Below are 15,120 nucleotides of genomic sequence, written 5' to 3' on the forward strand. Positions count from 1 at the left end.
CCCAGGAGAGAAAGGTGCTTCACTCTGGCCCTGTCCGTATACTCGTCCGCGATGAGGAAAAACGGGGATGTTCTGAGTAAAGCGATCAGATTGTCGCTGCCGTCTTTTCCGAGCACTCCCTTGATTTTTGCAGTGCACTTCGTTCTGCCACAAGACACTTTTTTCGCTATGTCGGAATCGGAGCATGCCGTTTTTATTAGCGGTACGAGGTGGTTCATCATGGCATGCGGAAGGTTGTGTTCAATTGCGAAAGCAGCCAACCTTGTTTCTCCTCCCTTGACCTTCTTTCCACTTCTGTATTTGCGCTCAAACAGGGCGCGTCAAAATGCGTTTACGTCTTTACCATACTTGCGGTGCTTGCTTGGTGCTTCTTGCTTGCTGCGTGCTTTTCTAATTCAGAGTTTCCACCATTACAGTCAGCACAACACGGCTTGCAGTAGAAATGGAGCGATCCTCTCTTGCTCCTCATCAGCCAGCCTCTATACTTGCGGTCCTCTTCCCATTTTCAAGGTAATTTTGCGCGTATACCCTGACTTTCTTTGGTGCTTGCGGGTATTGCAGGTCACAGTCAGACGACATGACATGCTGGCGGGGACATGTACTGTGAGAGTGTCTACTGGTTAGCATGGCTGCGAGATTTTATAAGAAGTCGGCAACGCTGTTGTGAAAGAGCATGTACCTTTAATCCCAGCAATTACCAATGGACTGTTTCTGCTCGCATCCGGGTCAAGAATGTGTTCAAAAAGACCAATTAGCCACTTCACCGTTGTCACCCAACTTCTCGCACTTTAGCGTGAAGTTCCGGTAGCGGTCTTGGACTCAAAGGAGATGCCCTCGACTCAGCGTAGAAAGCTAAGCGGAGACCAGCTACCAAGTGACAAGAAGTTTTTGGTCGTTTGGTGCCCAGATTTTGCCGGTCGCAAGCCAGAGAATGGTGCTGAACCAAATGTTCACAAACAAAACAAAGTTTATAAGGCAATGAGACAATACAGAGGATTACACAATCACTCGTACGAGTACACTCAAAGCGATTAACAAAACAATGCAACTCAGGCAAAGTTACATTCGAGAGGGACTACAATACAAAAGGGATGTTGCACCTAAAGTGCACTCATAGTTTTTCAGTGCAACGGCACACGGCCAAAGAAAAGAAACAGGAAGAGAAGAAGGACGAACAGAGAGCTGACAAAACTTCCGTCAGTCTTGCAGCTTCACTTCTGAGAGGATAAAACTTTCTGTCAGCAATCCATTAGAAGCGCACAAAACATACCACGCGTAGCCCCTCGGTCTATAACCTTTCTTGTCTCCACAGGTCAGACCTTAAGAGTATGCAAACGCGTTTTACATGCCCCCACAACGGCGGGACAGCACCAAACAAGGCACTCACGTCTGCGGGGGTAACACTCTCGGGGGAAGGACGAACACAGCGCTGACCAAACTTCCGTGAGCCCTGCAACTTCACCTCTGAGGGGATGAAACCTTCTCTGAGCAATCTATTGCGGGAAGCGAGCAAAACATGCCACGCGTAGAAACGCCGTTTGAGTCGAAACGTGAGCGTCCAAACGTCGAAACGCGTTTGCAAACTCTTAAGATCTTATTTGTGGACACAAATAAGGTTATACACCGACTGGCTACGCGCGGTATGTTTTGCGCGCTTCCCGGAATGGATGGCTGAGAGAAGGTTTCATCCCCTCAGAAGTGAGGCTGCAAGAGTGACAAGTTTTTTCAGCGTTGTGTTCGTCCTTCTCTTCCTGCTTCTTTTCTTTGGCGGTGTGCCGTTGCGCTGAAAAATTATGAGTTTAAATCAAGCATACCAACTAGCCCAAGAACTAACTCTAGTGAAGAACATTTCATACACATCGGGCTCGCCTTTTCTCTGTGTGTCTGTACTTCAGGATGTGCATGTGCTCCAGACAAACATTGCAAGAGCGACGTACCGTGCTAGGTTCCTGGGATTCTGCATTAAGAAGAGTGTGACCCCCGCAGAAGGGAGTGCTTTGTTTGGTGCTATTCCGCCGTCATGGGGGCGTGTGAAACGCGTTAGAAAACTCTCAAGATCTCATTTGTGGAGACAAATAAGGTTATACACCGACTGGCTACGAGCGGTATGTTTTGCGCGCTTCCCGGAATTGATGGCTGAGAGAAGGTTTCATCACCTCAGAAGGGAAGCTGCAAGAGTGACGGAAGTTTTGTCCCCGCTGTGTTCGTCCTTCTCTTCCTGCTTCTCTTCTTTGGCCGCGTGGCGTTGCGCAGGAAAACTATGAGTTTGAATCGAGCATACCAAGTAGCCCAAGAACTAAGTCTACTAAAGTGCACTAACACAAGAGAGAGGCAAACAAGAAAAACACAATTTGTTCACCGGGCATTGCGACAGTCCGACGACTAGAGTTTCACGACGATTCCGTCCCACAGAATGGCGCGCGCTGCATCGTTGAACCGCGGCGTCGAGCAGGCGCGCTCCACGGAAGCTTGAATGGTGGCTCCGATTAAACTGACAGCGCTCAACGCCCTTCTTATATAGGCTCGCTCCACGTCTGTCTCTTCTTCGCACCATGGCTGGCGCGCACATAAGCACAGCATCGGCCGTGCTGTCTCCTTCTCCTTCTCGCCCCGGGCGCGCGTCTCTGATTGGTCAAAAGCAGGCAGTGGATTCCAGGAGCATCTGGAACTTTCTGGCGTGGCGCCGCCGCCGATGTGCGAGCGAAGAGGAGGAGGGCATGTCTCAGCCAGCGCCCTCTGGACTATCAGGCCTGCTCACTCCTCCTGTCGCGGCTGCTGACGTCTGTCAGTTTTGACCGACGCTTTCCGTCGAGCGGAGGTGCCCACGCCGTTCTCGAGAGTAGGATTTGCTAAGCCTGACGAGACCTGTCGCGGCATGCTGGTGTTTCTTCATCAGACATCCGTCATCTTCAAACATAAGGATCAGATAGTAAGGGAAATATTAGAGGCATATCACATTGACAAAGGGGGTACAGCATGCATTAGTAAGCCCTCTTTATCACTGGCCAACCGCGAAATCACCTTTTTGGAGCATGCATTTGTAGATATGTAGATCTAATATTTTCAGTGATGATGCAGTGTTTTTGTTTTTGTTCTGTTTAGTGTTTGGCGGGAATGCTATTTATGTACACATGTGCGTAATAAATCGTCAGTTGAAAGTCAGCGCTCCTGTTGTCGTGTTTCTTCCGTCCTCGTGTTTTTTCCGCGCTGTTTTACCATGGATGGTGTTTCTATTCTGAACCGGTTCTGTTCGCGACTGGAGAAGCCGTGTTTTTCTGTGTCTCTGAGCTGCTGTGTTGTGATGTGAAGCGTTTCACTCGCTGAATGTTCGCGTGGTGTACGCCTGCAAACTGTCCTAATGGGGCGATGCTGCGTGCCCAACTGTCGCGGCAATTACGACAATGGGCCGAAGGTTCGAGTGTTCTCGTTCCCAAAGGATGATCGAAGAGCAAAGTGGCAGCGGGCTGTTCGTCGCGATGACGTCGATATCCGTTCTCTCCGTGATCCGAAGGTATGTGTACGTTTATACTACGTAATTTGAGTCGCTCCAAAAGCACCACCTCCAGCATATCCGGTTCTTGCTCTACAATAATAATCTCTTGTGCGCTTTTGACTTGCCAGTCAGCGTAAGCCCTGACATTGTAGCGGCTGTTTATTTTTGTTCTGAAATGTTCGCTTCGACTGCGGCGCTTTGTGGTGATGAGATACGCTATTTTTATAACGCCGTGCGCATGCCTTGAGGGATGTTGTTTTCCAGAAGTGAAAAGAATGGTCTTTTGTGTGTTTTTACTTGCCAGCCACTAATACCCGATATTTCACGGGTGTTTATTTGTGTTCTGGAACGTTATAAGATCGCGCAAGTCATGAGTGATGTCGTTCTTTCCATGAACGCCAGGACGTATTATCAGTTAACGCGCACGCTCGAAGTGATCTGTAGATTGTTGTCGAATGTATTTGCTGGTCAGCGCGCTTCATGGAGAATTTTGTAGCTTTCGTTTTTATTTTGTAGCTTAGTAAATGAGGCAGATGTGGAGCACGAAGCCTGTAATATACCGTTTATTTTTTGTGAATGGTTTGCAGGTGTGCGAGCTCCATTTCAAGGCGGAGTACTTAAGGACGACTACCACGTAAACCGATCCAAGAACCGGCAGGACAGTAGAAGCTCCCATGCGCGCTACTCGGCTTAGGTTCGACGCAGTGCCGACAATTTTTCCTAATGCACCTGCTTATTTGAGCGAATGCGCACCAGTGCGCCAGCAGCCAGAGGCAAAAAGGTAACGCCGCGAAGCATCGCATCTAGAGGAAGCTATTCGGCAGTCCATTTCATCGCACGAAGAACAAGAGCGTCAAAATAAGCTGCAGTCATATGAAGACTTTGTATCGGGCCTACAAAGCCTCGACCTCTCCACCTACTGGACTTCAGTAAAAGCAGAGCATGCTGTTCTCTTTGTTCACATAGAGGGTGAAGAGCCACCAGACGTCGAACGATCTGTGATTGTTAGTAAGAACATGGAGGTTACGGCCTTCTGGAGGAAAGTGAAGATGCCTGTGAAGGACCTGCTCATCCCGTGTATACTGGACGATCTGCACTGCCTTCAGACTGCACTAGACAGTATGAGAAGTTTCAAGGCTCCAGACGTTTGCGACAAGGATGAAAAAGTGAAGGCAAGTTTCAGCTTTCTTTTCTCTTTGCTGGACAGCCTCAGGTGTGACGATCTTTTGCCGCAAGAGAAAACAGAAGCGCTCGGCTTTATAGAAGAGCAACTTGATCTATTGCACAAGAAGGACCATTCAGCACGGTACTCTGCTGAGCATTTAATATTTTCCAGTATTCTTTACACTGTTTCCCCACACGCTTACCGATTCATTCGCAGTGCTGGCAAGTTAGCACTACCACATCGATCTACACTCATGCGAATCTGTTCTCAATATAACGTCAACCCTGGAAATGAGCAGGACGATGAAGGGTTTTTACGTTAGGTGAAGAAGCGATCAAGCCTTCTGAAACCGCATGAAAAGATCGTCACTATAATGATGGACGAGATCCATATTCAGCCGTACTTCGAATAAAAAGGTGGATCAGTGACCGGGGCAGCTTCTAATTCTTGCGAAGCAGCCAAAACTGCGCCTGTTTTTATGATCCAGTCCTTGCTATCAGCCCACAAGGATGTCGCGGACATTCTGCCAGTATCTAACATTGACGCAGTCCAATTGCATGCAGTCCTAAGAAAGACAATTTTGGAGCTAGAGAATGCAGGGCTTACTGTCATCGCAGTAATAACAGATAATAATTCCATAAACAGAAAAGTGCTGTCCTTGTTTTCTAAAACGCGAACAGTTGACATTGTGTACCCTCACCCAGAAGACGAATCAAGACCCCTTTTTTATGTAGTTGACGCAGTCCATCTTCTGAAGTGCATATGAAACAACTGGTTAAACCAGAAAAATCCAGGAACGTGCATCTTCTACCCGTATTTCCTAGCACATCTTCGTTAGTTCGGGTTAATGGAGCGTCTTTCAAAGCTCTTCGAGACATGCGCGCTTCGGAGCAACACAGCGTCTCAAAGTTTGGTTATGGATTGAGCTACAAAGCACTGCATTCATCCAACATTGAGCGCCAGAATGGGAAGCTTGTTTTAAAGGTTTTTAGTTCATTTGTGGTGGAGGCTCTAAATATGCGCGGAGACGAGCTTAATTTGAACTATGCCGCAGGGACAGCGCATTTCATTGACCTAATACTGAAGTGGTGCCATATCGTCAACGTGAAAAGCCCCTCCAAAGGCCGGCGCCTACGAGATCCGCTCCAGGATCCAGTAAAGAGTTTGGCTGACAAGCTGATAGAATTTCTTAATAAATTCGTGGATTGGTTGGACACATGGCGAGACATCAGGATAGATACAGGCGCACTAACCACTGAAACACACGCAGCGCTACGGCTGACTTGTTACTCGCTTGTCAAACTGTGCCGGTACTGCCTTGAAGAATTGAATTTCGACTACGTGTTGCTGGGAAAATTTCAGCCCGACAGTCTGGAAGAAAGCTTCGGACAGTACCGTCGGCTGTCGGGAACGAATTATCATATCTCAATCCAACAAGCCTTTGAGTCAGAGAAAAAAACTGAGGCTACAAGACAGTTTGGTTTTGCCAGATATGCAGGAAATGCAGAAGCCATGTTCTGAAACACTTGTCGGAGCTCACTTGACAGAGGAGTACGGCATAAAGGTGTCAGATCATGATATAAGAAATAAGGAATCCATTCTGCCGGTAATAACATACATCGCAGGCTTTTGCGCCCACGCCGCGTTAAAGAAGCTGCCCTGTCAGTATTGTGCCATGAATATTACGTCTGAGGACCGGGAAGTTCAACTGGAAAGGAATCTCCTAATCGAAAACCTCTCGAGAGGCGCTCTCAAGTTTCCTCAGCCGGCTGTCGTTAATGCGGTTCTACACGCCCACATTGTCTTAAGCAGCTTACCAACAAAGCGAATGCTGCACGTTTTCATGCAACACATAAACAGAGGGATTAAGCAAACAAAGGAAGGGGATTGAGGGGCTCGTTATAAATATGACAGAAGCCAACAGCCACAGAAACCAAGGGGCACAGGGGATTTTTATTTAATTAATTTATTTTGTGGGGTTGATCAATTTAGAATATTACTCAATATGTTATCGCTTAAAGCTAATTCATAGAAAAACAGAAGAAAAAACAACCACATGCCGCCGGTGGGATCCGAACCCACGACCTCCGAATTCGTGGGTTCGGATCCGAGGTCATGGGTTCGGATCCCACCGGCGGCATGTGGTTGTTTTTTCTTCTGCTTTTCTATGAATTAGCTTTAAGCGATAACATATTGAGTAATATTCTAAATTGATCAACCCCACAAAATAAATTAATTAAATAAAAATCCCCTGTGCCCCTTGGTTTCTGTGGCTGTTGGCTTCTGTCATAAACAGAGGGAGCTACTTATGGCTGTCACAAGACATCTTTATGAAACAGAGGATTTTGATGTCTGTAACAATGGTCACCATCCTGACACTGTGCTGACGAACACACTTGTCGCAGCAGCAAACACTCTTCTGAAGAACTACGTTTCCATGAAGAATGATGTTCTGAAGAGTAGAAAAACGCCGATTCAACAAAGGAAATTGCAGAAGTTTGCAAAATGAGTAACAACAGTTTCCATGTGTTTTCTGGACACAGTGTGTATGTGTGTGTATGTGCCAAGCGTGTGTGTAAATAAAGACTCATTAAATTTATCTTTTTTATTTCGTTACTTTGTTGGGCCATCGAACTTTACTCTTATAAACCGGTCACACGTTCCACGGCGCACAATCTTTATTTTTAGTGGAATAATAAATTGCTATACAGATAAATGCACGGATTTTGAAGCATTATGCATTGATAACATACACTGCCAATCAAAATGCAAAGGCAAAATAAAACTATTACACATGTGCACTTCGCCACGATCATACCTTCTTGCGGCGGCTGAATTTCGATGAAGGCGAAATTCCAGAGGCCCGCGTGCTGTGCGATGTCAGAGCACGTTAAAGAACCCCAGGTGGTCGAAATTTCCGGAGCTTTTCACTACGGCGTCTCTCATAGCCTCAGTCGCTTTGGGACGTTAAACCCCAACAAATCAAACAAATCAAATCATTCCTTCTTTTCACGGGAAGCGATGATATGCGCTTCACAGCCTCCCGCTTCCGCGCGGCTCGGTCAAGACACGTGACGTCACGGCGGCAGTGAGCAGGCCTGAAACTAGTTCTAGATGGCATTTTCTCAGCACACGCAAGGTTACGCGCTCTCCGCCGGTTTCGAATAGAAGCATCTCCGATATTCTAGAAAAATTAACGGCAATCCCCCCGCGCCCCGCGTGGAGAGGTGGAGGGGGCAGCACGCACGCAAGGCTAGTCGTTCACCGGGGTTTCCTTCTCGACTGTTTTACGACCCGCTATGGCGATATGCGTCTGCGCGGCGCTGTTTTTGTTATTTTGTTTCAAAAATGGGGCGTGTTATGTGACAACCGTCAACTGGCGAGTTACGGGTACTGGTTCTAAGATAACTCTTCACGAATTTACACTTCTACGCAATTTCACCGGAACCCAGCCAAGAGAGCCCAACCTAGACCAGCCCTTCCAACAAGCAGCGCACGTGGTGACGAAAAATGTGCGGTGCGGAGCGACACTGAACATCCTTCAGCCCATGGTTTCAAGAAACTGTGCTTCTTGGCTAGAATAGAAATAGAATGTCTTGTTGTCTTCCAAAGTCTCCCTGAGTCCCGTCATCTTCGCACCTCCTCCAGGATCGGCGACGCTAACGGGATCCCAACAACGCCTTCCCCTCATTCAGATGACGCATTGACAGAATCTCAAAATCAAGGAAGTGTAGAAACGGTGAATAAGGAGCCGATTTACACCGAAAAATAAAAATGACCCATTCAGAAAATAAATGTCCCTATATTACAACAGAAATCATTTTTGCCCTAGACGACGTTTAAATTCCCTAGATCAAGAGAAAATCCCTACGGTTGGCAGCACTGGCTGAAACGACGGTGGAAGGCGGAAAACGGCTGAGGTGGCCGGACAACGCTTACGCTTTCATTTTCCATCGCACAGCGCGGGGAGAGATTAACGTGTAAAACGTAAAATGGTGCTATCTTCTTCAATGTTGTATTCTGCGAATACATTATTAATGAGGCAAAACTCAGCTGGCGACTCTACCGGCACAGCCGGCCCAGACAACGGCAAACAACATATTTAACACACGGTGTTAAATGTTACCCGTATACAACTACCAGCGCTCTCTCTGTGCAAGTCTCTGTGCAAGGCTCAGCCTCGACATTTCGGAGAAGGACATTAGGGCATTCAAAACCTCCGCGCTCAGACCTTTCTTCAGTATAAAAACCCATAAAGAGGACTTCTCATACTCATCATAGAGAAAGAAACTTCGCAGCATCATGTGGCTAGATATCTACAGCCCCACTTGTCGAAGGTGTCGGGTAGCAGACCATTTCAAAGTTCAAGGCTGGAATGAAATCATCAAATTTTTGCAGAACGATTCGCCGGTCACCTGCATGTCAGTTACGTCCACGCTTCGAATGTCGTCTTTAAAGTGTGTCTGGTTTGTTTAAGTACAGCGCGGTTTTAACACGATAGACCACCAACTTTCCCCTGTAATTGTTCTCTTAGCTGTGTGGATGTATGCAGGCCTGGGTTCGAGCCCAAGTGCGCATAGCTGACTCTCCGAGAAGAGCTGCGCGCATTGTACGGCCATTTTCAGAGCACAACAAAAAATTAGCCTCTATGGAGGCATAAGTGGCTGTGGATGGCCTCGCAAAGAAGTTTACTATGTGCACTTTTCTGACTTCCTTTCAAAGTAAATAGCTATCTCTTTCTCTCTGTCTTGTAGGCACTGGAAAACCACTACATGCCAGGACTGTTGTACACAGTACTTAACGTTCAACACACGATGGAAACCTTTTGAGTAAGCACAGAGGGACATCAGGATTAACCGGACGTAACTTTGTACTTAAAAACTGATAAACTAGAACCTAAATGTCAAAGAAAATGCATGCGCAATATTTGTTTATTCTTTTAGTGTTGGAAATTTTCACATCAGAATGCAGAACCATCTATTGAGTGAGTGATTCCTAAGGAAATAATCTTGTAATCTTCCCTACTTTAAAGGTGCACTGAAGAGGATTCTGAACATGTATTTTTGCCGCGGGAACTCGATCCAAACGTTCCTAGCATTCTTAGAAACAGTGACTTATTGCCCTGTGTGGCCGATTTCCCCAATTAAAATGAATTAACGTCCGGCTCCCGCCTTTTTTTTTATTCTGCCTCGTACGGTGGGCAGAGTCGACCAACGCATGGAGCGCCTTTCACCCAGTCCCGTGGAGGCTTTGCTTTCGCTTTATTTTGTTTTTTAGGTTTCCGTGAATAAATAGTTTCATTCGCAGATAATATAGCCGCAAAATAAGCCCGAAGAAATAAAAATACGCGCGGACTATTTGCTACTACGGACTACTACGTATTACTCCGCCGATGGCAGAGCGGCAAGCCGCCACGGGACTGGGTGAAAGGCGCTCCACGCGTTGATCGACTCCGCCCACCGTACGAGGCAGAATTTAAAAAAAAAGGCGGGAGCCGGAAATTAATTCGATTTAATTGGGGAAATCGGCCACACAGGGCAGTAAACCGCAGTTTCTAAGAAAGCTCGGAACGTGTAGATCGAGTTCCCGCGGCAAAAAGACAAGTTCAGATTCCTTTTCAGTGCACCTTTAAGTGCAAAATACACGTGAAACTCTGAGTGAAGGAGTATGTAAGGAACAGCGGAAGCAATACTTACGGGGCAACTGCGTGTTGCATGCAGAATCAGGGTTCCACATTAACACCATAGTGCAGCTGAACAACAGAAGTCCCGCCGGCGAAAATAAGGCCACAAGCACCATGCTTTTCACGATTGAGCAGTTTTGTTATAACGAGAGGCAGGCCCTGTGGCATAAATAGACAGTAAGTGCCCAGGTGTAATTAGTGTTATGGAAAAATTGTTTTCAAAATTTTAGTATGAAAGAGTTTTAGAGGATCGCAGGAATACCTGCACGAGGAGAACAGAGTTGCACATCTTCGACTGTGATGCACAATGAGGGGTTCCGTATTCATACATATGTGCTTCTCTATTTTCATGAGAAAATAAAATTTTCTGGATTGTGAGGCAATGGGTGATTGTTTTCGTTTGCCTGGCATAATGTTTCATCGACATTTTCTACGTATTGATGGTCTGGCGCAATGCCGAACAACAACAAAACACTTTTTCTGAAATATTATGCTAATACAAAGGAAGGTTTCTGGATCGGGCAGTAGCGCTTGACGTTGCTGATAATCCTGTTTTCTCTGTTTAATTCCTAAACTGTTGTTTCTTCTCCAAACATACATTTCTAATTCATGTTTTGCCCGTCCAGCATTTTATGTGTGCCGTACCGGGCCCGCTAGTCTGCCGCAATGGCGATAAATGCATAAAAGAGCGGGCCGTTCCAGCGCTCTGGGCGGACGATTGTACACACCGCACAAAGATCTGTAGAATCTCTTCAGAATTTTTGTGAGGGCAGACATAATATATATTTTAGAGTTTAAAATGGAGCAGCTGACCAGAGCTGGGGCGGGGCTCTTGCTAAATGACTGGAAATTTGACGCAGTGAGCTCCGCATTTTAATCAAGTTTTCTATGGCACACTCGCATCGAATTGATTACAATTTGTGTAACAATAGTCATGCTAGATGGGTTGTTATTGCTGTTCCTTCAAAACAATAAACATTATGCGGTCTGCAATGTGCACCACTGCATGCATAGCCCGGAACTGCCTACACGGTCGGAATGACCTGCGTCCAATGAAATAGGAATTTTCTATCCATCTTCGATACCTATATCGAGTACAAATAAGCTATTAGGCTTAGTTGACGTCTTCAAGCAGAAGAGCCTATATTTGCAATTCGCTCAGCTCTACCATGATAAACGAGCCTGGATTCAAAACCTCCGATCCACAAAATGGACAAGCACAAAATGGAGCTGTTTAATGAACGAATAACTGAATTGAAGATTTTCTTACTTCGCACTCGAGGAATTACGTTGCTGCTGGTTACTTATTTTCAGGTATTCAGCTGGAAAGTCTCCTGTGCTCCACGAAGTTCCAGGTGTCGTTCCAGGCGTCCACGAATGGCAGCAATATAAACTCTACGGATATCTTCAGGACTCTCACATTGTCAATTATGGGCTGATTCCACGTTCTAACGAGCTACCAAAGCTGTAGCTGCAGCAACTGTGCTGCACGTACACTTACTCTGCACGTACACTTACTCTGCACGTAGCACGTACTCTCGAGCAGAGCACGCCCAAAGGAATTAATAGCCATTTTTCCGCGTAGTGTCCATGTCAGGTTATGATGAATGAAGCGCTAACGGTAGGGCAGCTGCGTCGCGTTTGCCGCGCAAGAAATATGCTTGTGAAGGCTGCTTCTTGTTGAACGATGCCTGTGCATTCGTAGCAATATATATAGGGTAGGCTATAACCTAATGCGTAGTACCCCTCTTCTCACGGTATCTAATATGTTTTATTAAGGGGCAAGAGGGCCATTTTGAGAAAATTGGAGCACCCACTAGAATATCCAATCAGAGGACACTGGACCATGTCTGTGCCTCCAATGTTTGAAGGAATGGGCAGCGATCACAACGCGAAGAGGCGATATATTCTTAGCAGTATTGATAGCATGCAACATATAAATCTGGTACGAAATATGGTTCATGTCTTCAAATACTAAGTAAACAACTCTTAACTTCCATTGGAGACCGTCCCACCCGATCCCAAGCTTTTTACTGGCTTTAAAAGAAAATCCACAAGATACCAAAGCAACCATGTGACAGCACTACTACTTGAGCCTTTCCATGTGAACTGGGCCACAGTTGTTCGCGACAAGCTGTCACTTGAAAGCTTTTGTACTTCGCTGGCTTTCTTTTGCTGGTGATGGTGGTGAAAATGTTTTTTTTTTTTTGGGGGGGGGGGCACCAGGGGCGGATTTAAGGGGAGGGAGGAGAGCCCCCGCCTTCCCCGTGAGAAATTTCGCAAAAGAACATTATACTGATCTCAATTTTTGCGACCAAACAAACCCCAAGAAATATATAGTACAAATGGAAGAACCCTCCAACCGCCCCTCCAGGTGTGACCGAAACATTCACCCCTGTTTGCTACGTCCGGGGTGGAAGGAGGTAGGGAGGGTTAGTCAAGAACGTAGTTGATTACAACAGGCATAGCAGTATGGTGTAGAACCCACTTCTGTGCCCTCGATACTAGCAAGAAATGACATCGCCTAAGACACTGCTTCGCGGATGAGCCAGCAACAGTATGGAAGAAAGCTTACAGCTAACGAGACGCGCAAGTACTAGCGCAGTATCACGTAGAGAAAGAAGGCACTTAGCATAAGCGGTACTTTCCTTAATAAAGCTATAAGTGTGATGTCGATGCAAGTACTGAATCTGCTTCTAGATATTCAGCGCATGCATGCAAGATATGGAAGTGCAGTTTTTTTCATTGCACTAATAACAAATCAGACAATAACAGATTAACCAAAGCATAATGGAGGGAGAAGTCCTCGGAAGAGAGAGGAAAGAGTTGAGTCAAATGGGTTGTGCCAGTCGAATCTTAAGTGAAATTGTTGAGTGCCCGAATAAGCATGAGTTATTAACTCCTACTGATAATAGGATGCAGTTCTATTTTGGGTATTTACATGTTCTCAGGGCCGAAGATCAGCACTCTTTGCTCCGCCTATTATTGTGTGTTGCTCCACCGCCGCATGTTGTAATTTGTATATAGCATTTCATAGTGGCTAAACTGTCATCATCGCTAGAGTTTCTCCGTAGACATTCCGCTCCTGAATACTTTGTAGAAGTAGTTTTGAAGCCGCGGCCATTGAATGAAGGTAGGCAAGCAAACTCATCGGACAGCTCACTTATAGCGCCTAAGACACCTTTACGCAGTGCACACCAAGGTAACCGAGCAACCAAGGCGTCCTGATTTGTCGTTAAGACCGTATAAAAGCAGGTGAGGTCTACGGCCCGTTATGCAGTGAGTAGTATTCGACGCTTGGTCATGCATCGGAAGCCGATAAGGCGAAGCAACTGAAATATAAGGCATATAAGCCACCAGAAGCGATGAGGGAAAACACAACCACATGCCACCGGTGGATCCCACCGGCGGCATGTGGTTGTTTTTTCTTCTGCATTTCTAATCAATTATCTTTAAGCGATAACATATTCAGTAATATTCTAAAGTGATCAACACCACAAAATAAATAAATAAATTAAAAATCCCCTGTGCCCATTGGTTTCTGTGGCTGTTGGCTTCTTTCATATTTATAACGAGCCCCTCATTTTCCTTCCCGTATATATATATATATATATATATTGTTAGACGGTTGCCGGCCGAAGTGTACGGGACGGGACCGTATAAGTCAATGTCGACGCGGTCAGATAGGCGTGGCGTGCAAGGTAGCGGCTGCAATTCTCCAGCAGAACGATGAGGAGGTGGCTTGCGACGTTGAAAGGTAAGCCATGACTGCACGTATTTGCGGATGAATGTGTACATGCCACGCCAATAATATCGTAGTCGGACGCGATCGTAGGTCTTGACCACTCCGCCATGACCACACTGCGGGTCAGCATGAAAATGGGCGCAGACTTCCGAGCGAAGGTGGCGGGGAATAACTAGCAACCACTTGCGGCCGTCGGAGGTGTAGTTGCGGCGATAAAGGAGGTTATCACGTATTGAGAAATGGGAAGCATTGCGGCGAAGAGTGTGCGAAGGCGAAGCAGCCGTAGGGTTGGTGAGGAAGTCAATAAGAGAAGAGATCCATGGGTCGACACGCTGCGAGGAAGGCATGGCGCTGATGTGAAGCATCGGTGAGGAGGCGTCGAAGGCGGAAAGGCTGGAAATATTGGCTGGAAGTGGGCAGCGGGATAGGACATCAGCGTCTTGATGTTTGCGGCCAGTACGATATACGACGCGGATATCGTACTCCTGGAGGCGAAGGGCCCACCTCGCGAGGCGACCGGATGGATCTTTCAGAGAGGAAAGCCAGCATAGCGCATGGTGGTCGGTCACGACTTCAAACCGGTGGCCGTAGAGGTAAGGGCGGAACTTGGTAAGGGCCCAAATTATCGCCAGACACTCTTTCAGTGACCGAGTAGTTAGATTCAGCCTTTGTTATCGTGCGGCTGGCATAGGCAACGACGTACTCGATGAAGCCAGATTTGCGTTGTGCGAGTACGGCGCGAATGCCTACCCCACTGGCGTCAGTATGACCTCGGTAGGTGCGTTTGGTTCGAAATTGCGCAGTATCGGGACACGACGCAAAGATCGAAGACGTCGTCAAAACTTGGGACCACTGAGAAAGATCGGAACTGCCGGACAGAAGTTGTGTCAAAGGTGCAGCAATTGAGGCAAAGTTGCGCATAAACCTACGGAAGTAGGAGCACAGACACAGGAAGCTGTGCCGATCTTTGATACAAGTAGGTCGAGGAAACGCAGCCACAGCACGAAGTTTAGCCGGGTCCGGACGGACACCGT

At 46.8% G+C, this 15,120-nt stretch overlaps 1 pseudogene; it reads left to right on the forward strand.

Moving 5' to 3' along the window:
• Positions 1-3,201: 3,201 nt before the first annotated feature.
• On the forward strand, positions 3,202-6,350 carry LOC149327008 (uncharacterized; annotated as a pseudogene).
• The last annotated feature ends 8,770 nt before the right edge of the window (positions 6,351-15,120 follow it).

Source organism: Amblyomma mixtum, chromosome 10 (genome assembly GCF_055824585.1).
Source record: "Amblyomma mixtum isolate Tamu chromosome 10, ASM5582458v1, whole genome shotgun sequence".
NCBI classification, from domain to species: domain Eukaryota; kingdom Metazoa; phylum Arthropoda; class Arachnida; order Ixodida; family Ixodidae; genus Amblyomma; species Amblyomma mixtum.